Genomic DNA, 22,965 nt, shown 5'->3' on the forward strand with positions numbered 1-22,965 from the left:
ACAATACTTTCTCAGTGGAAGTGGCTAAGACAATAGTATGGGAATGAAAGGGCATGGGGAGCCGGAGACAGTGTAATGTCAGTACATTATGGGGACTGCTGCATTTAAGCATTTAACGCTGTGCATATGCATTGCGGTGTGGAGGTTGGGTAGGGGTGCTGGTGCCAGTGGTGCGTATGTGCATCATGGTACGTGGTGAAAAGCTGACATGATTGGTAGGGTTACAGTGCAGGGAATGTGTACAAGGAGTACAGCCACTGCAGCCTTTTTAATGTTTGACAGTGTGTTAGGCATGTGGTGGTGATGTTTGGAGAATGGTTTTGGAGCACATTGTACACGTGCTACAGCAGTACAAGTGAGTTCCAAAGGGTGCATTGTGCTTTCCATGGTTGAGGTGAAAGTTGGAACATGTTACAGTATTTGGTGTATGGCAGGAGATGGTGTAGTGATAAGTTGTACAGTGTGGCCACAGGGTGCAGTGTTTATGTAATGTGAGTATGAAAGAGGGTATGGTTAAAGTGTCGCTTACATGTGCTTGGTTACTGTGGTGTGTGTAGATTTCTTTGCACTGGGTGTGTTGAAGGATTGGACTATTGGGAGCACGTACGGTAGGAGATGGTGCAGTGCGAAGTTGTGTACTGTGGCCACAGGTTGCAGTGTTTATGTGATGTAAGTTTAGAAGAGTAGCCCACACTCTCATTAAGGGGGGTATAGTGGACACTGGGCCAGGCTGCAGGCCATGGACAATTTTTACTATTGGTTAATTTGTGGGCCACGCAGAATCACTGACATGTATTGGCACAAGGAGTGTGTCCAGTAGTCATGGCTGTAAGTCATGGACAGGGGTCACAATCCAACAATTGGGTTACAGTGGCCACTGTGCAATGCTGTAGGTAAGGCACAATCTTTATCGGTTAGTTTGCTGGGACAGCAACATCTCTGAAGCCCTTGCCTCAGGGCATTCCCACAAGCAGCTGTGGACACTAACCCATGGTCCCATTATGGTATAGTGGGAACTTCAACCGACTCTATTGTGATCGTGTGGTCTTGTGTTTCTTTTGATAAAGGGAAACACTGGCAGCTCTCACCTTCAAGTGGGGAACCACTAGAAGGACTGGTTTCAACTCAATGTTTTTATTTAGAAAAATAGACCATTTTATTTTAATAAATACAACTTTAAACTTTACACCAAAGACATAAAAGACAAAAAAGTCAGGAGAAGCATGGCGTATTACAAACCAATTTGTTACTAACAGAGTACTGTTCAATGTCTGTAATGCTTTCCCCTCTAATGCAATTTTATACCCATTCAACACTCATTCTTCATTCGATTCTCAACATGTTTCATTCCTCACTCAAATTTAAAAAAAGTTTTTCAGGAAACTGCAGTTTCCTCCAATTTCTTTTTGCCTCAAACAAGCTAACACATCTGTGTTTCTATGTCTTCACCTCTTTACACCATTTGTTTTTTTCAATCAAACTTTAAAAAAAAAACATTTCTGCAATGTTGGTCTTCTTTAAAAAAACATTTCTGCAAATCTTCTGTTGGTCTTCTGTCCTTGTATTCAACTCTTAACTGTGGTCTGTCCAACCAAATGATCCCTAAGAAAGGAACAAAGGAAACGTTCTTAAATTACCGTTCCTTGCAGACCATAAAATGTCAGTCATAACCTTTTATTAGTACCAACGAAATTAATTCTCCATTGCATTTTTGGCAAATAAAGGATTGCCCCTTTCATACTCACATACCGATTATTGAGGTTCTGTAAATACGAGTAGGCTGCCAAACGTCTATGTTAGAACGTCCACTCCGCCTGATCTGCTCAGAGACATTTGTATTCACCTCCTTATATTTTGATAGAAATGGCAGTGAAAGGGCTTGTCAGTTTTATAACCCCTTCTACAGGTGGAAAAACATGTCATGTAGGAAAAACATACCTCTTTAACAAGGTAATAGTCAAATACTCTCTTTTTTAATAATTATTTATATCACCCTAATTTACCGCCAGACTGCCGAGTTCTATCATTTCTCATTATGGTCCTCTGACGACTGTCTTTTACCAACCATTTGGTTCGGTTTTTCACGTGGCGATTCGAATACTCCTTACTCTGTGGCTGTAAAGAGACACACAGAGTGAGCCACTTTTGCCACACGTCTCCCATTCCTAAAGAGCAATTCTTTTCTTCTGTTGATACTCTATCGTCTGCCCTTCTCTTTATGCAGGACTTCACTTAAGTGTTGGGTAAATATTTGTAATGCTTTTAGAGAAGCCTCTCCCGTCTCTTTCTGGGGCTGCTTTCATCCGGTGAAGTGGGGACCCGCGTTGTTGAACTTACCAGCTCTCCCCTCATGCTTTCTCTCATTATTTCAGTCTGAATCCGTCTGCCACCAGTATTTCTTTCACATCCTGCCTTGTTTCTTCTGTTTTTCCAGTGCTTCCATACCGCCAGACTCTTAAATGTTTAGTGGGGCAGGAAACATGGCTGATGCCCATATCCTAGTGATTTCGGCCACTGGGCATGGCCAAAAGCCATGGACAGTGGCAGGGGCGTTGCTAAGCGGGGGTAAGGGGGTTATAGCCCCTGATCTTTTGGTTGTAGCCCCGGATAGAATCTCAGGAGCTACAGACAAAAGACTAGCTAGCCCCCAGTCCCAACAGTTCCGACATCAGCTTAGCCCCGGGTCTTTTCCAGACCTAGCAACTCCCCTGGACAGTGGTCCACATTCTCATTATGGGGTATAGTGGACACTGGTCAGGCTACAGGCCATGGCAATTTTTACTGTGGGTTAATGTGTGGGGCAGGCAGAATCACTGAGATTTATTGTCCCAAGGAGTGTGTCCAGTAATCATGGCTACAGGTCATGGACAGGGGTCACAGTCCAACAATTGGGGTACAATGGTCACTGTGCCATGCTGCAGGCAAGGCACAATCTCCATGGGTTCGTTTGCTGGGCCAGCAAAATCCCTGAAGCCCTTGCCTCGTGGCATTCCACAAGCTGTGGCCACTGACCCATGGTCCTGTTATGGTATAGCGGGAACTGCGCCAGGATACAGGCTAGGTCCAATGGCTGTAGTAGATGGCTTGGTTGGGTTTGAGGCATGGCTGAGCCTTGGGCGCCAGGCACTTCAGCCATAACTTGCATCACCTAGTTTTTCTCAAAATGACACATGTCAATGTGAGTGGCACAGTACAAGTAAATTAACTTTATAGTTGTTTCATATTAAAAGAGAAATGTTTAATAAATCACACACAGTGTTGTAACAAAACAACACCTTAGGTAAAACAGATTGGCACCTTCTTTCTCTCACACCACTTTGAGATCTTGCTTCTCTCAGCCTGTCTTGGAGCCTTGTTCCTCTCACCTTGCCTTGGGGTCTTGTTTCTTTCACCATACCATGAGGTCTGTAGAGGCCACATCACCCTCCTCCCAGTTCTCAGGAGCCGCTGCATACCTCTAGTTTGTTTCCAGGTGGTGATTGTTGGCATAGTCAGTGAGCTCGACTGACAGAGCACTGCTCCTTCAGCTTCCCCATAGCTTGGCCTACCATTGGCTTTCTGCAGAACTTTGCTTGAAGCTTCTCGGTATGCCTGTTGTATACTCCTCAGTTGGCATCCACCCCTTGGCACTGTTCTGGGCCAGGAACGTCCGACGACTGGCCAAGCAGGGGTCATAAGTGTATTGCAGATTCTGCTGTGACTGGCTCCTCTATGCTTAGTGTATGCTCCCTCTGTCCTGTCGCACTTCCAAGTAGGAGGATCCCAGGCTTGCCCAGTGCTGCAGCTCTCCTGCCTCATCCTTTCCAGTTCTGATTGTTTTTGTCCCCCACTCTCCTGGTGGATGGGACTATCCACTGTTCTCTCCTTCAAGGTGAGAATGGTGCATAAAAAGTGTTGGAAACCATTAAAGCCATTTGTACAGGAAGTTTCAAATTATTATGCAGTTTAACTCCCATATAGCCAACAAAAATATTGAGATCTTGAGACAAGGGAGGATAACTCATATCTCTTTCTAGGGATTTCCTGTCGCCTAAAGGGGGTGGGAGGTTAAACCCGTGGGATCCTGCTTGCCCTGTCCACCAGGGGAGTTAAGATTAGCGGGCTCACCTCTTTCATTCCAAAGGGGTTTCTATACATTGGGAAGGGGGATTAATTCCCAAGATTCATCACATATCCGACCCAGTGGCTTTAAGGTCTCTTCTGGCCAGACTATGGGATAGCAGCTGAGAACGTCGACATTCTCTTGCTCTTTGCCATTTCTATGCTCTATCATGAAACAGACATTATGTAGACCTAAAAACCACCTCATTAGCATGGCATTGTTGTTTTTCCACAAATACATCAATTTTCAGGGTGAATGGTCGGTAACGTGACGGAATTTCCTTCCAGTCAGATAGTACCTCAAACTTGCAGTTGCCCACTTGATAGCAAGAGCCTACAATTCAACAGTTGCATACCTTTGTTCTCATGAAAACAATTTCCTAATAGTGTACAAAACCAGGTGTTTTTGGCCTTCATGCAAAAGGGACAGGACGGCCTCTAGGCCCACTTTAGATGCATCAGTTTGTAGGATGAACTTCTCGTTAAAATCAGGCATTTTAAGTACAGGTTCGCCACAACTGACCTTCCTCAGGCCGTCAAATCTATTTGGTTCTCCCAAATTCAGACAGGTTTGTTAGGCTGTGTGTTATTTAGCTTGTCTGTTACATTTTCAGCAACTGTGGAAACATTTTGGATAAACCTACTGGTAATAGCTGGAGTATGGCAGAGAGTAGGGCTTCTTTGTAATTTGAGGTCGCTAAGGGAACACTTGCTTTGTTGGGTAGCTCTTCCAGCGTGCTTCAAGGTTCCTTTTTTCCTTGCGTAGGGTTCTCAACTGGAGCGTGAACCAAGAGTTGAGGTGGGCCCGACGTTTGGGTTTTCGTAACTTGGAGGGTGCGATGAGATCAAGCGCTTTTAGCATGGTCTGATTGTTTGTGTCTACCAAGACAGTGGGATTAGAGCATGAGGAAGAGAGATCATTGAGGACGGGGAGGATGAGTGGGAGTAGTTTGGCGCAGGTTATGTTGTGCTTATTTCTTGTGGTGGTGGCTGGTGCAATATTAGGGATGGAATGGATGATTTTAGCGGGGATGTTGAAGGTGATAAGGTGATGGTCGGTCCATGCACATGGTTGATTGGAGTTGTCATTATTGTCGCAATTTAAGTCAGCTATCCAATCGAGAGTCCTACCCTTACAGTGAGTTGGCGAGGTGACCCGTTGAGTGAAGCCTAGGTTAACTAAGAGGTTGTTGACTTCGTGGGCGGGGGTATCATTAGGGTCTTGGTAGCCTAGATTGAAATCACCTAATAATATGATTTGGGACTTGGTCTTGGTGTTGTCAGGAGGTCTGCATATAATGTGGAGTGTAATAGTCTGGTTGGGGGTGATGGCTAGATTAGCTGTGAGTAATTCTGCTGAGGTGATTTGGCAAGGAATGGAGAGTCGGAGATTAAGCGAGGTTTTATGAATAATGGCCACACCGCCTCCTTTAGTTTGATCAGTGTTACGGTCACTTCTGATAATGGTATAGCCTTCAGGGATAGCTAGGGATAGAAGAGGTCCTGAGGCAGCGTGAAGCCAAGTTTCAGTAATGGCTATGAGGTCCAGTTCGTGAGTTGTGATGAGATCAGCCATGTCAAGACCATGGGCCGTGAGTGACCTAGTGTTGATCAATTCAGCCTTGAGACAGGTTGTGGTACTCGAATCGGGAGAGATGTCCGGAATGGGTGTGTTCAGTATAGGCGAGGGTGCAAGTTGTTGGGCAGGGGCTGTGAGCTTAGTGCGCAATGGTTTGGCTGGCAAGTTAGTGTTGGTAGGACGGTGGGAGATGTGGGGGAGTCTAGATCCTAGTCTGAAGTTTCTCACAGGTACAGTGCAAGGTTGGTTGGGCGTGGGCTTCATGGTAAAGAGTTGGAGCCATAGAGATGGAGAGTTAAGGTAAGGGTTGGCTGGAGGGTCGGAGGGTCGACCGTAGTAGACAGTGTGAGGTGTTGTTGCTGTGTGTGGCACGAGGTGACATTGATGCAGTGCATGTGTGCGATGGGAACCATGTTGCGTGTAGGTTATGAGGTGCAAGAGGGTGCGGAGAAGACGTTTGGGCAAGTCAGTGGTGGGCTGTGGTAGTTGTATTAATGCATTGTAATAGTGGTCCCAACAGTGCTAGTAGTTTGGGAGATATAGTACACATTGAGAGCAGGCGAAGGTGGAACTCTGGGCCAGCATAGCAGCAAGTAGATAGGCTTGCAAGGTCGAGGTGTATCACAAGAGCACAGGATGGGGTGGCAACTAGGGTGAGCAATGCTACTTTTTAAAGTAAAAGGGCAGTCTGGGTGTGGCATTTGGGGAAGAGGCTAGGCACGGATTCAAAGCATACATGCAAGAAACAGCAAATGACAGTGTGTTTGGAGGACTATATGAAAAGCAAAAGCATAATCATAAGGTCGGCAAACCATGGACAATTGTGAGTGCTACACAAAAAGCATAATCATAATGTCGGCAACCATGGACAGTTATGAAGGCCACACAAAAGCATAATCATAAGGTTGGCAAATCATGGACAATTATGAGGGCTGATCAGGTTCCGTTAGAAATACAGTGTGGTAGTGACAGACAAAGGCATGGATCATGCAGCAGTAAGAACAGTGTGCTGTGGTGGCTAATCCGTGGGCATGAATGCAAAAAGTTAACACAGAGGAAGGGAGAGTCAGAACAGCAAGGAGAGGAAAGTTACACAGCAGTGAGGAGGCAGTGACAGGCAGATCAGCAGTAAATGAGTCCAAGTAAGTAGTGTGGCCGCGATTATTACCAACGGTGCGGTGGCAAGGCAATGCAGGATATGGCGACATGGGCCATTATACAGTGTGGTGCAGAGAACTTAGCAATGTACACAGGGATGAGGAAGGCGCGATCATGCACAATAAGTGGGCGGGTGGGAGATGAGCAGGCACACATAGCATCTGTGGGGGGGCGCAGGAGTATAGCTCCTATGGGAAGGTTGGAGCCCGCATAAAATATAGGCAGTGCAACAATAGGCAAACAATGTTAAAAGTGTTTAAATGTCTTACCGTTGCAGGAACATGATGAGGTTATAGGCAGTTCAGTAGTAGTTGGGTCCGGGCATGAAGATCCTGATGGTGGTCGAAGTAGCACAGGGAAAAAAGGGCATAGAGTCTGGGCGAGCAGCGAGGAAGGCTGAGGACAGGGTTGGGACAGGGAGGCTTTGGAGAGGGCCGGCTCTCGCCTTCCGGCGTCAGGGGAGTAAATTCAATTTTTTTAGCATAGCACAGCACAATAAGCCTTTTGGCTTACCTTGCAACAGGTTGTTGCTGGCATCATTTTCGAAGTGGTTTCACTGCTCCTGCAATGTGCGACGGGGGAGCTCCTGCTCCTTCCGAGGGTGATGCGGAGCATCACCCTCGGAAGGAGCCTTAAGGCTTAGTACCTCTGCCCTACTCTAGGAAAAACCTAAAAGGGTGCTCTTGAGGATGTCTCGCAAAGCAAGAAACATCAAAAAGGCAGAAACATGTTTTGTTCGTTACAGAATGCATACATTGTATGGTGTGTGTCTTTCATATGGTGAAATGGATTGCTTATGATAAATGTTGTACTAAGCATTAACAATTGTTGGTTTACACATATGGGATGGTCATGTTGTATATGCTGTATATGAATTAGTAGTCATGTGTCTTTTTGATCTATCTCAAATTTAAGTCCTAACGTTTTTGTTCAATTGCTTTAATGTTTATTGATTTAAATGATTATGATGCATGCTTGTTGTATTATTGACACTCAACGCCTATTCCCATCTTCCCTTTTCCATATGATGTACTTATAAGTGAGACATATGTACAGTTTGGTGATACGGTTTGCTACAACATTTTATACAGAGTTCAAAGTGCAGGATTTTTCAAATATTAGACAACTTACTTGTTCCAGAAGAAAACAATATTCTGTTTAATACATTTTCAACATTTCAAACAATTTACCTTCTACCAAAGTGTCACGTCTTTTACTAAGCCTCCATTGACGTCCGTTGCATTATCCATTGCCTCCCTGATAGAAAAACAATTTGTTGACAAATTCACTGTTCTATTTTAAGTCTATCAATGCCATAAGTGAAGGGTTCTCAAGACGTTTAACTCCAAAATAATAGTTTAATCAATGGTTTAATCAATGTTTTTTTTTTCTGGAAATATGATTTATTTGTGGGCACAGTGACAACATGTCTTAGTAGTACAATGGTGAATGGCAATGAAACCACTTTCTCAGCCTTCATACTTCTGCAAACCTGGAAAACAGGTACAGTTTAAGAGTTATACCTCCTTTGCCTTTTGTGGTAAAGTAGGCATAGAGAAGTCTGTACTCTCAAGAGGGGTGTGAATGTTATTCAGTAGCAACCTAAACAGCAAAGTATACCAGTCCGAAATAAGGGGAATGTCCAATCAAGGTTCTAAAAAATATATATAGGCATTTTAATAAAATGCACGATATGCAAGAAAGAAAACTAGTTAGATAAACACTGAAGCCTCTGTCGAAAGAACAGAGAATGTCCATATATAGAAGAAGCAGTACTCTGAGCAATGAGCAGGGAAATTAATTGTAAAAAGATATGTAGTTGAGGGAAACGTGATGAATGGTGACCGAGCCAGAATTGACCCAGGGTTCAGTTAGCAGTCTAAGTACCATTTGCTGGTCTTGGCAATTAAACAATGGTGAACCAGGCATCTAGGTGCTCTTTGTGCAGTTCAAAGATCCTCATGTGTGGTAGAATTGTCCTTCTACTCAGGGAGCAATGTCAAGCAGGGGTCTAACTGAAGTTTGTTGCAGTTCAAAGCCATGCTTGCAGAATGGAAGATCATGAGGGCCACCGGGGTCTGTGTGAAGGTAAGGCTGGCTTGCTGCCTCACAAAGGAACACACAGAAAGGCATAGCTTGCTGGCCTAGGAAGAAGAAATCAAAGAGCACACCCAACCAGCCCTGTCACTTGACAGGGCCAGGCTGTCTTACCAGAATACACATACCCTTTTCGCAGCTGAGTTGGAATCACTGTGCTGACACAGGAATGATACCAGATGGATGTGGGTGTAATAAGTATGAGAGATGCTAGTCACTATGCCCTGACTTACATTAAAACATTACACCTGCAACCTGTATAGCAACTCTCGTATTAATCTGGTTTTGGGAACAGAGGGGCATATCATAAATGAAGCACATGCTCTGCATCGGCTTGTCTGTCAGTGCAGCTATTAGAGTGCACCTGTGGTCACTAACCCTGCTCTGTGACACAGGGAATCAGATGCTGCAGATCAGGATACTGATTCAGAAGAGCACTGGTGTACAGTATGCTTTTGGCACTGATTTGTGACTACATGACATATGGACACCCCACTTCAAATTAAGCAAAAGTCCAAATCTGTTTTTGGGTTTGTGGCATGGTGAAGTGTTATTCCTTAAACTATGCCACACTGTTACATCAATCTGCACCACATGTTTCATAGTTACCTGTTTAGATCCTTTGGACAATACTGGCTACATAACATTTGAGCACTGCACTCATTTTCCCGGACTTCATCAACACCCTAAAATTGTTTGAGGTTTTGTGGCTTGGCGAAACAATGTTCTTTATACAATTCCACACCATTTCAGAATCTGCACCACATTTTGCATGGTTACCCGTTAGGACGACCCGAACATAACTTCCTACATCACATGTAGACACCCCATCCATTTCCCTATATTTCAGTACAAGTCAACATTTGTTTGTGGGTTGGCACAGCATTGTTCATACAATTCCACACAGTTTCGCCAATCTGCACCAGATATTGCATAGCAACCTGTTAGAACCATCCAGGAATTACTGGCTACATAACATTTGGACAGCCCACCCCTTTCCCAGGATTTTAGCACCTTCACCCACGAGATGGATGAAATCGGTGAAACATTAATGTTTAATAGAAGGACCGGTCTTCAACCTGAGAATATATGGTTTCTGGGACATTTGCATTGCAATGCACTTGCAACAAACTGCACCACACCAGGGTGAGACAACAGGTGGGGAGAGAGCACAGTAGGTCCCAGTATGCAGCAGCACACCAACTCTTGCCTCCCCCAACGCCTGTTTCGGGGTATGTCAGCCAGCCACACACACCCATTCTCAGTAAAGTTTGCATCAGAGTGCAAAGCACATCAAGCGATTAGTGATTCAGAACAGTGACCAACAGGATCATTGGTTTTCAACAATTGATGAGAGTGTTTTCATGTCTGTCCACAGAAGCCATTCAGAGAATGGGTACTTTTGCTAGTTTTTAATTAAAATAAAAAAATAAAAGCAGATGGCAATCTTTTACAGTCACCTTAAATGTTCTATCTTTGTATGCTTCTATCTGGACTCTGAGCCCTAGAACAATTTTAGGACAAATATTGTATGGGTTCACCTAAGCACTTATGCTAAAAAGGAGCATGCATAGAGAAAATGCATCTGAATGAGTGCATCATCATTGAAAAGCCCCTCCCCCCTTTTGCCCATTTGCGCAAATCAGGGGGCATTTCAGCACTTTCACAAGTGCATCCCAAATTCACAAATGAGATGCACTTTTAAATGTGCAGAAATGAGGATCATCCTGACTCTGTTGGGAACAGGTGCAGGGGGGTCTCACATCATGGCAGGGTAAGTGTTGATTGTTGTTTTGGTGCCATTTAATGGGTGACCTCAAAGAACACTTTTCACAATATATGTGGGGTTCTGTCCTTAGACGTGGGGTGTATGGATCTGCTACCCATTTAGGGGTAGAGGGTCTTTTTGCGAGGCTTGGGGCCACATTTCAGAGAGGAACTGTTTGCATGGGTCATTAGACCTTTTTTCTTTTATTGACCTTCTTAAGAAGTGTGGTCCCCAAGTGGTTAAAAAGTGAAGGGATTTTTAAAAAAAAACAAGGAACTTAGTTATCTTCTTCAGGACCGTGATTTTTAGCTTGTCTCTGTGAGATCAAGTGGTGCGGGGAATCGGGGGCCATCATCCCATCTACCTCATGCCAACTCTGGCGTGCGGGTACTGTCAGCCGAGTGTCACGAGTGCGTCTCTAAGGACCATGTGTCTTGTGCGGCTTCAGCTTGCATCTGGCCGTGGGACGGCAACTCTGTTGCTCTGTGTTTAGGATTCCCTGCACCACTTGATCTCACAGAGACAAGCTAAAAATCACGGTCCTGAAGAAGATGATAACTAACTTTCATCGAAACCGGTCGACCACCTCTTAACCAAGGATATCCCAAAAACCAACCTGGGATATCGCATGAACAGAACCATACAACACTGTGCTGTGGAAGAAGTTCCTTGTTTTTTTTTTTTAAAAATCCCTTCACTTTTTAACCACTTGGGGACCATACACTTCTTAAGAAGGTCAATAAAAGAAAAAAGGTCTAATGACCCATGCAAACAGTTCCTCTCTGAAATGTGGCCCCAAGCCTCGCGAAAACACCCTCTACCCCTAAATGGGTAGCAGATCCATGCACCCCACGTCTAAGGACAGAACCCCACAAATATTATGAGGGGTATTTTGTGAAAAGTGTTCTTTGAGGTCACCCATTAAATGGCACCAATCAGTCCCCACACTGAAAAAGTGGACCCCAAGAAGTGTTCATGTGTGCTAAAAACATTTCTTCAAATAACACTTCGGCTAAACCATGAAGTAAAACTCAACGTCTCCCTGAATGTGATTTAGTAGGGTAAGTGTTGACCCACTAACAGGCATGGAAATCTGTTTTAATTTAGTTTTAGATTTTCAGAGAGGGGCCCTAATGGGGGTCCCTCTCTGTGAAATGTGCTCCATGCAACCACATGGTTTTGGTTTTAGGGAGCCTAATATATATTAGTTTTGGGAGCACGCACACAACATTAATGTATGCAAAGGTGATGGACAACACAACTTTGCACTACTGTCCAGCCTCTTCTGAAATGTGCAGGTCATATTTGAGAATAAAGTGACACGTGCATTTTTTAAAAAAAGGGGCAAATTAAATGAGTGCATTCTCAGTCTTCCTTTTGTTTGCGCTACATTTTGTGAATCTGGCCCTCTGAGTTTTCTAAAAATGTTAATATAATTCACCATTCACATGTCTGTTTTGTTCATTTTGTAACTTGTAGTATGCATCCGAAGGTCTTGGTACTGATGAAAAGTACAAAGATTTTGACTGGCTATCCAGAGAATAGCAATGTCTTTTTACCTGATGATACGGAAGAGGAACATGTTCCTTTGCTCTGATAGACCTGGCAATGAGTTTCATAGTTTAGCAGAATTTTGGGAAAGAACCAGTTTTCCCCTGCTGAACATAATGCAACGTAGATGTAAAGAACAATCAGGCAGAAGGTAAACTGAGAGTATGAGAAAAACCATGCCATTTGAACTTACTTGCGATGAACGATGAACTGCAACAGTGCCATGAACAGCATGAGGAATGACACTTACACATGTTTGCTTCACTCTACAATCAAAAGGCAGTCAGAGCAAATCACCAATAGAAGGAGAAGCATGGTCTCAATTGTATCAAGCAAAAGTGAACAGGTTCCGGGACGAAATTAATGCATGTATAGTGATGGATCGCTGATCATGGCGTACATTGTTCATTAGCCAGAGCGCAGAGCAAAAGTGAAGTAACAGAAGTGACTGAAAGAGCTAATCAGTGGCACAAATGAAAGTTCAGATTAAAGACTATTGTCAAGGAAGTGCACCCGGTCAGCCAGTGAAGGACAGCATGCAACATGACAAACGTTTTCTGACACAAAGAGTCACATTGTTCAACTGTCTTGAAAATAAAATACACAACTGTGGGATTTGAAGAGTTGAATTTAAGCTGCATATTATGCATCCACGAAAAGGATCATGTGCACTGACGGTTTGAGATACTCATCAAGAAAGAAGATCTGAGTATGACTGTCCTACATGTAATGACCAGACAAGTTCAGGTAAAGGAACCAAATAGATACTCAAAAATACTAGGAGACAGAATACAGTGGGATGAGGGGTGGGATGGGTGTCAGAGCGGGTGGCGGCACTACAAGTCAAAACATGTCAAGAGGGGTCATGAGGGTGCAAGGACACTCATTGCATGTGATCCTTCAGAAAGCAATGGAACCAGACCAAAATGTGTGCCAGGAGCACAAGGCCTCCGCGGGTGGAAGGAGGTGGAACACCAACAGCACTTGGTCTGGCCTCAGTCTAAAAAGGTGAACAACCAGTGCTGATATACCCAGAAAGACCCGGCCATTGTCAATGAACCTCACAGCGTTACATCAAGCTGAATGTGTGAAAGACCCTAAACCAAAAACCCGCCCATATATGTGTCCTATTGGCTTCAGCCCAATTCAGTCTTGAGGCACGTTCCATACAGATAAACTGACTTGAGTACCACAGGTCAACTGAAATGACATCTACAAACATGCCCCAGGATCCTGGACCGGGTGGCAACTTTCTTATTAAAGTGCATGTGCTATGAAAAATTGTTACGGTTAGAAAATGACACTACAATGGTAAGCTACTTGCAGGCCTTTCTGTGCATTGACAGATGCAAAAGCAAGGGCACTATGGGCAAACTCCTGTGCCTGCCACACCAAATGCTTCAAGAGCTATGACAGTAGAGTAGATCATACCACAGTTAGTGTAACCAAAAGATGGTTAAAGCAGAAATTGAATGAATATAGCTTTGAGAACAACTATGCACATCTACCTTTTCATACCAGTAGTGGTCCATTTATACAATATAGAAGTATGCTTGCGAACAAGACTACATATATCTTGGCCTTCCCTAATAGTAGGATCATCAGACAATATCTACTCCTAAAATGTAATGTTTGTGCGACTCTGACCAGAGCTGAGTGGCAAGAATGTGTTGGAAAAAATAGAACATATATTAGTAGGAAGTATGAGTTTGAACCCAATAAGAATCCAATATGTCAAATCGTATAATAACTTAGTCGATTGTCTAGACATGTCTTTTATTTTGCCTAATTCTATGGAAGGTGATGACCCAAATTTTATATTTTTTATGGTGAAATTCTACATGAAGTGTATTTATATTTTAGATCAATTATCTGATGGGTTCTTTTGGACTGTTATAATGCTATTGTAATATTTGAATGTTTGTACACTGGTTTTATCTCTTGTTGATCTTATGTGTTATACCTGGAACAGTTGCGACATTCTTTCAATCATACTTGGAGCTATGTGTATTGTTATATGTTATTGTGTGTTTTGAACTGTAATTGTTTACTGTATATGCAAAGCCATTTGGCTGTATGTATATTACACCAGATAAATAAATAATGTGCTCGTTATCATTTCGCTATTATCACTTGAAAAATCCATTCTACTCTGGAATGGGCAGAGCTAAACGAGGAACCTTGGGCCCGATGTCGGATAACATGACCACCTCTAAACCGCACGAAAAATCTCCTGAACCAACATCAGTGGTGACTGGGAACAATCTTGCAGCTGTGCAACTGGCATGGAAAAACAGGGAAAGCAAAAGTAGTTCTCAATCCTGCATCATTATTGCATAGTTTCTGATATATCTTGCACAGAACAAGCACTCAGTGTATTGCTGAATAGCAATTATGTATGAACGCTGGAGTCTGTAATAGAGATATCAGTGCAGGAAAACGAATCTGTTTAAAAAGTTTTAATATGTCCTCACTGATGGAACTGTTTGGCATTTGGTGTGCTGATAACAGATTGAAACTAATAACAAATTAGGCAGTTTTCATATATACTTTTCCGATACGGTTGCAATGGTAACAATATGACTGTAGAGGAACGGAACAGCAATCCCTTGACTTCGATCCAAGCAGTGTATTAAACAACAGCAGGAATGTATGCAAATGTTTGGCAAAGTGATTGGTACAAATGCATGGGGATGAATGCATACACATCGAGTTCCGGTTTCCTCTCTCTTGGCAACAATGATAGTCAGCTAAGGAGCATTATTTATTTCCTACCTTCCTTTTACCCATTGCGAAAACAAAAAAATGCCCTGTACCTTTTTTCAGTTATCCCACTAAACTCTACCCATCCAAACAGTTACCCTAACCCTCATCTCCCTTGAGGTCGGAGAGCCCAGTGTCCTTTTCATCGGTGCCCACATCTTTAAAGGAGAGACAGGGTGATTGCTGTTCCAGCGATGGAATCTGAAGACTCACTTGGTATCTTGATTTCGGAAGCCTAGAGGCTATCAGTTGAGTCACCAAGAAAAGTCAATTCTGTGGAAGGTCTTCACCTTCTGCAGTCACCTGGATGTAGAGCGGCTTTTTTGAGCAGTGAAGTAACAACAATTCATTTCGGGCACTGGGGAAAATACGAGAAGTAGAAGATACATGCATCCTTTGTAGAACCTGACCACAGCACTCCTTCAGTATATTTTGAAGAGACCAGTGACTTAACATTAGAGATCACAGTGATTTCTAGAATGTTGGTGGCACAGCTGGCCTCAAAAACACACCCATTCTCAAAGACAGTTGCAGCGTTTTTATTAGTGAAGTTGAAAAGGTTCTTACTAAGGGCCATCCACCCCCCTCTCTCAAATATTGTGGACGGTACCCTCCCAGCCTAGGTGTCACTCAACCCTTGGATGGTATCCAGCGATCTGTAACCTCTATTTTCGAAAATGTTGCCTGCTTGAGATGTCAGAAGGGCAAAAAGACTTTCCATCTGACTCCCAGTGGGAAGAATCTAGGTGAATCCTAGCCTAGGTCCCTCAATACAATTTGTAAAAGAAGTGATGCCTTCCAGACACTAGGATTCCACTTGCTTATTTCTTTTCATGCCCTTATACTCCTCCCCCTAATGTTCTTTTCTTTCTCTCCTTCCTTCTATTCTTCTCCCCTTTTTCCACCAGCTCTGCTTTTGTCTCACCCTTTCTCACTCTTCCTTTCTTTCACTCTAATGTTCTCTCTCTAAACTTACATATTTCAGCACTCTACCACTACTCCCCCTTTCCATACCATATCTCTTGTCCCCTCTGCATACTACTACTACTCTTCCCCTCACCACACTACCACTATGCTCCCCTGGATACCACTTCTCTCCCTTCTACAAAGTACCCCTATGTTCCCCTTGACACACAACTACTGCTGTCCCTTCTCCACACTACTACTACTACTCTCCTCCCTCTACACAAGTGTTCTCCCCTTGCCATACTCCACCCACACCTACTATCTAAGTCACATTTCTTTCACCCTCTCATACACATTCTTAGTTACTCTCATTAATCGCCTATTCTCCCTCTAAGAGACCATTAGCCTCACCCACACCCTTTTCATGCACACTTATACCCAGGTACCACTTTCTACCACCAACCAATAACTCACCTTGCACACTCCTTTAGCAATCCTTCTCCACAATCTCCTGTGCGGTCCTTCCCCTGATTGTTCATTTGGTCATCCTTCTCCTCACTTGAACTCCCCCAAACAACCCATACATTCCTGTTACCTGTGCCCCTTTGCATCCGTCCTCTTGCCCCTCTATTGGTACTTCACCTTAGGTGGTTCATTGGGCCAACCCTGGCTTTATTTTCTTCATCAGAGGTGTTACAGCAAAGAAAGTACATAAAGGGTTGTTTAAGCCTTGCCCAATTCCCCGTAACGCAAGTCTGCCAGCACTAAGTAATGACAGCCAACCACAATCAAAAGCAATGTTCTGGTTCATATAAGGGTTTGCTGAACCATGTGGTTTGCTGTTTGACAGAGGGAGGCTCTGTGGCCCTGCTGCAGGTAAGGAAACTGTCTCTGTATGAATAGCGTAGGGTGCAGTGATTGCCGGCTGGGTCTGCATTCTGGCTGGAGGTAAGGTTAAATCTGCTGCCTGGTCTGGGTGGCATAGAATGCTTGGACGTGTTGCTCTATGGCACAGCAGTTCCTCGCTGGCTCACTCTCTAGAATTGGTGCTGCACAATGTTTTTCTCCACTGCCATAGGCCTAAGGGACAAATAGTAAGAGACCAGCATGGATTGCGCACAACAGGTAAGGGGCAAGAAAGGGTAGTACTCTTTTCATGCAAACAGTCACAAGCAAAAGGGACAGGGTCTGGACCGTCCCAACTCCCACACTCAAATATGGGGCAGGACTGGCTCCGTTGAAATCCCTTGTATGACTCCAAACCCCAGGCTGATATGGTAACCCATCCCCTCTTGACAGGTCATGTCCCTGAACATGTCACAGACGTGTATTAATGATTGCATCTGGTTTAGGTAAAGGAACATGATGCAGGATATTGTCTCCATTGATTTGAACATATGAATGGAAGCAATCCACTTGAGATTCACATTGTTCATAGGGGGATTCAGAGGGCAGTAAGGAAAATGGTAGCTAGACAAATGTGTGCTAATATCTGAAAGAGTTCTTCATATTTATTTCTATCAGAATAAATATGAATTGCAAAATGTGATTTATTTGTAAAAAAATAAGGTTTGTATAGTTTGATTGCTAGTTCTATTAAATGGTTTGGCAGTAATTAATTCTCAATCGTTTACTAGATTGGCTAAGAATACCGTCCATTAACTGCAGGTCCTCACTGTCCCATTTTTAAGAACTTTACTTAGTAATGTGAGATAATTCTTAGGAACAATTATTTTGTTGTCTATAAGGACATCACATATAAATATTTGGAATTGTAAAGGGGCAGTGTTTGCCCTTAGTATACAAATCTGTAGATGGGAAGTTGGGAAGAAGAAGTACTTTGGCTGAACAGCAATACTCATTGGAGAAAGCAAATACTGCTTAGGTTGAGGTTTTTAGACAACTGCTGTGGAAGGAGCAGCAGTTACGATAGAGGCTGTGTAGACATCCTTAATGGCAATTACACGAATTTGAGACTATCCTATGTACTGATTAAAGTGCAAAAGGATGTTCTAGACATTACATTAACAGTGCAAGTTAACAATATAAAACTAAATATACAGGAAAGAGATTACTGCTAACATTATTTTGCTGACATTACACCTTCCTAGAACTTTAAAGTGTATACACGGCAAAACATGTATTGGTGTACGAACGACACGTTTCCAAGAATCTTAGCTTTATCCAACAGTAATGGAAATGAAACACAGATGTCTGGCTAACTGTCATAAACATGGAACAATACAAACTGCATTACACAAATCGATAAACCTGAGCGAGAAGATCCCTTCCTAATCTCTAAAACTAAGCACAAGGATAACGAGAGTATGTTCATACGGTGTATTACCATGTAGTGTAATACATTAAGAAATCATAATCAGAAGATGTTCCCCCATTTATTTTCGATAAAACAGAATGATTGGCAACACAATTAAATATGTATAGTACATATTTCCTCAGCACCATTTACAGATGTAAATTCACGTTGCTACCCAAAGAACGCTGTGTGCATTATGCATAACTTGTCTCATACAAGTTTAAAGTACAACGTTTGGTAAGTTTATAATATATAAGTGTACATTTGTGGTAATACATGTATAGAGTTAAGATGAACCAACTTGATGCAACAAAACCCACTATGTCATGAAATTCAACGGGTGTGATGGGAAGTGACGCATCAATCTCATCTCGAGAGCCCGCACCCTTAGATGCCCCTCTGATATCATCGTTGATCCTGCTGTTATCTCCTGTGTGTGCTCATGGGTCGAGCAAATGATGGATTCGGAGTTAAGATTGCTGTCACTACTCACACCGGCCAAATTGCATGGGGTTTTGAGCAATGAATTTTGATTTGGTACATCTTAACTCTGCCTTAGCTCTTGTTTTGTTGTGCGACATTTTAGCTATAGGCCACTGGTCATGGCCTTTGGTTGTGGCCAATGTCCACGCTGCCACAATGAGGATAAAAGGCCTATGGCTGGGGCCCATCTCCCCCTCACTAGTAAGTGACCAGATCCCACTGGTCTTCCGCTGGGATCATGGTCATCAATGTTACAATTAGGATAAAAGACAGTGTCCAATTGGCCATGGATTTCTACCATGTCCAATGGACACTTTCTATCCCTGTGGGCGATATCTCCCTCACTAATAAGTAATCAGATCACATCGGTCGTAGCTTTCAGCTGTGGCTACAGTAAATGTTGCCTAAAAGACCGTGGCCCATGCCTCCCTTTGTCCTTTCTTTCATTTCCATCATAGCTTCATAGCATCCCCTAAAAGTGTCCCAGGATTAAACAGAGATGGCCTTGCATTACTGAGAACATTATTCCCACGCTCCAACAGCCTTCAAAAATCAAAACAAGTCTTCCTCATCCTCTATTCCATTCTACATTTTTTCCCCTCCTTGTATTAGGATCGATACCCCCCCCCTCCTCTTCTTATACTATTGACTTTGAACTTTCACGTGATGCCATTTTATTTCCGCCCTCGCATCCTGCGGGATTTCTCCAGAAAGACAAATAATATCCGATTCAGCTCAGGCTCTCCAACCCACCTCAAAGTGCCCATCTAACCATGTGGTCCCCTTTCACCCTCACCACCACTAACCTGATGTGAAACCACCCCTTTACACCTTTTCAATATTTATTCTCAGAACTTTCCTTTTTGTTTCCATCTCGCAGGCTTACAGCAGGAATTACTCGCATAGCACAAAAAAAATAAATGCCTCAGTGCTATATTGCATGAATGGGAGATATCTAAATGTTTTGGGCGGTCTGGGGCAGCTCCTTTTCGGTCAATCAAGAAAAGCAATATTTGCAAAGCTTTATGGCCAACTTGTTTCTCATTTGGCACAAAACCATTCAGCGGTTTTTACTGTCAGCGTGGTCAATAGAAGCAGAGTTGTTTCTGTGAAAATTAATGACAGTATACCAAAAACAGTTGTTTATTCTTTGCTTAATAACGTTTGAACCATTTCCAGAAATATGCAACAACAACTCCAATTTGGAAGGGCCAGTGGCATAAATGGTTTCTGAATGGTTTAATCCTGATCCGTGCTTCAAATTAAAAATTATTAGTAATCGAATTTTGGGAAAATCAACACAAATTTTCTTTATTTTAATATAGCTAAGACTTTTGATTTCTACTTAATTTACTACTTGAAAAGTTCGGCACTTGAGGAAGGCAGTCTACAAGGAAAATTAATACTTTTACTTTCTCTGGTGAAAATGACAGTGCCACTACGAGGCAGAAATGATCTACCAATTAGCTTTGAAGTACATGCATTGTAAAGAACTAGTACTATGAATTATATACAAATCTTTCTATAACATGGTTATTATAAAACATTTATGGAGGGTAAAGTATTGTTTAACCCATGGTGAGCAATGTTACTCCTTCAGACAAGTTTTTTTGTTGCTCCTGAACATCCTTGAAGACATAGGGCCCGATTCGTGGAAATGAGCACAGAAATCGTCAAGGGCCGCGCGCCTAGAAGGACACAGCGCAAGCCTGAACGCAGGATAAAAAATGTGCCCCCCGCGTATTCATGAATTTGTTCATGCAAAGTAACTGTATTCGCAAGTCGTGGCCATAACGAACCCTGACATGCCCACACGCAAAACATAAACAGCCTGATCAGCTACCTTTGTGCGCTCCCCTGGGCATGAATACACGCACCCTTCAAACAGTTTGTGTGGTCCCCTGCGCAGGGTCCCCGTAACTGTTCCCGGCACCCCGACAACCTGCGTATAAAAATCGTAACTCTGACTAAAATTCGGAAAATCTGTGTGCAAACCCCAACCAATCCTGCACCCCGCTAGACGGCTTACGTGTACCCCTAAGTTACATCAGAACCACGGTTGAGTACATGCCCCCGAAATCTGACATGCAACCCCACCTCCATGCTGTAAATTCTACATGCAAGTGTACTTACGCCTGCCTTTGGGTGGCGGATCTAATGAAGGACTTGCATGGCCATTTCCCAGCCGAGAGGTTGCACACTCGAATCCATGAATACGTCTCGTGCCACGCAATTTTTCTTCCCCATTTCTGGTGTTCCACCCTTTTGCCAGCCCTCTGCACGAGTCACGCCAAAGCTGTGAGTGGAGTATCACGCAAGGCCCTCGATGGCTCGCAGAGACATGCCGAGCCAGTGCAAACTCCACGCAAGTCCAGGAAAAGTACTGTGCATTTGATTCCATGAGTCGACTAACCGGGATTTGTGTGCAGAATGGCGCGCAAGTACCCTATTTTCTGCACAATTAATTCCATGAACAGGGCCCTTAACACATAAAAAAAGGAAAATAAACATTTTATTTAGAAGTTATAATTTTTTTGTGCAATATTCCTGTAAAGCTTGATTACCGTTTCCTTTAAAAAAAAAAAAATAAGAAATATGGTAGTGTTTCAGTCTGTGACAAATGTCAACCTGAAATGTAAAAGTAATGTATTTTCATTTCCAAACACAACGGCTTCTCTCCTGAGCAAAACAAGTCTAGCAGACTTCGTGGTGCATGCAAACAAATTCTATAACAAAGGACTTATCACGGCCAGAGAGAAAGTAGATTTTAACCGTGAACTATGACCAAACATATCTCACAATGTTTAAGCCGATCAGCTCCTACTAAGAGTAAAAGTAAGGGAAAATAAACTCAAAACATCAGGCCTCATCACGAGTTTGGCGGTAACCCTTAAATCCGGGGTTTGCGCTATTACCGCCAGATTTAAGGGTCTGCCAAATCAGGGCTTCGGCGGATTTCTCCCCAGCTCTGAGCTGGGAGGAAATCCCCTGAAAATTCGTGCTATTACCGCCGACAGGAAATCCGCCGGCGGTAAGAGCGCGAAAATTCCCCATTGAGCCCAATGGGGAATGGGGCTTTCCCGAATGGGCTCAGTGGGGAATGTGGAATTCCATTACCGCCAAGCCCGTGATCCCGCGCTAATAGCATCGGGGGGTTTGGCGGTAGGGCTAATACCGCCAGCGGTATTACCGCCAGCGTTACCGCCCAACTCGTGATGAGGAACATTATTTGTTCTGCTTTCTTCTGAACCCACCCACCATTAAAGGAGAGTGCCAATATCATACAGATTTTGTGTAAACATTGCTTTAAATTGAAAAACGCTGTGATCGAGAACCATTTTAAAGTGAAAGGGTGCAAATGAGATATAAGAGATCAACTCTTCATAAAGACATCCTTACTACCAACTACAATTTAATCGGGAAAAACAGAAACGCTGTGTACTTGGCACACAAAACCACTGAGTCTTGCAGGCTGTCTGCAATACCACAAAGCATATCTTGCAAAAACAGCATGGAGTAATGTTTGGACAAAGGAAGCACTTTCTTTACCTCGGCCCCTTTCCTCTTAGGATATCATTATGTTCTTTACTCCTTCAGGTGTTTGTGCATGCATAATTTGCGCACTGCTGAACTTTGATCCATTAGTTACTCTTTTCTGGCTCATTTTGCTCATGCTATTCCTCGTACGATTGTCGGAACTCTCAATCAAATACATTGCACCCCAGCTCAAGTTATCATTTTTATTGTATTTCTTTTATTTCTTACTAGCAAAAAGTACCTGTTCTCTGAACGGGTTCTGTCGACAAACAGGACAACACTTTCATTCATTGTTGAAAATCAACGATCCTGTAGGTCGCTGTTCCGATACGCTTATCGCTTGATGTAAACTGCACTAAGCTTGTGCACGTGTGGCTGCTTTACATACCCCAAAGCAGACGTTCGAGGGAGGCGAGAGTTGGTGTGCTGTTGCATACTGGGACCTTCTGTGCTCTCTCCACACCTGTGCCTCACCCTGCCGTGGTGCAGTTTGTTGCAGTACGTTGCGCTGCAAATATCTCAGACAGTTTTGTTCTTCGTGTCGAGACTGGTCCTTCTACGACCACATTGATGTTTTGTTTATTTCAGGCAACCGTCTCATGTGTGAAGGTGCTGAAATTGAATGAAAGGAGTGTGGTGGCCAAATGTCATCTAGCCAGTAATGTCCAGAGGGTCCTAATATGTAATTATGCAAAATGTGGTGCA

Source organism: Ambystoma mexicanum, chromosome 3q (genome assembly GCF_040938575.1).
Source record: "Ambystoma mexicanum isolate Mex_15411 chromosome 3q, UKY_AmexF1_1, whole genome shotgun sequence".
Lineage (NCBI taxonomy): Eukaryota > Metazoa > Chordata > Amphibia > Caudata > Ambystomatidae > Ambystoma > Ambystoma mexicanum.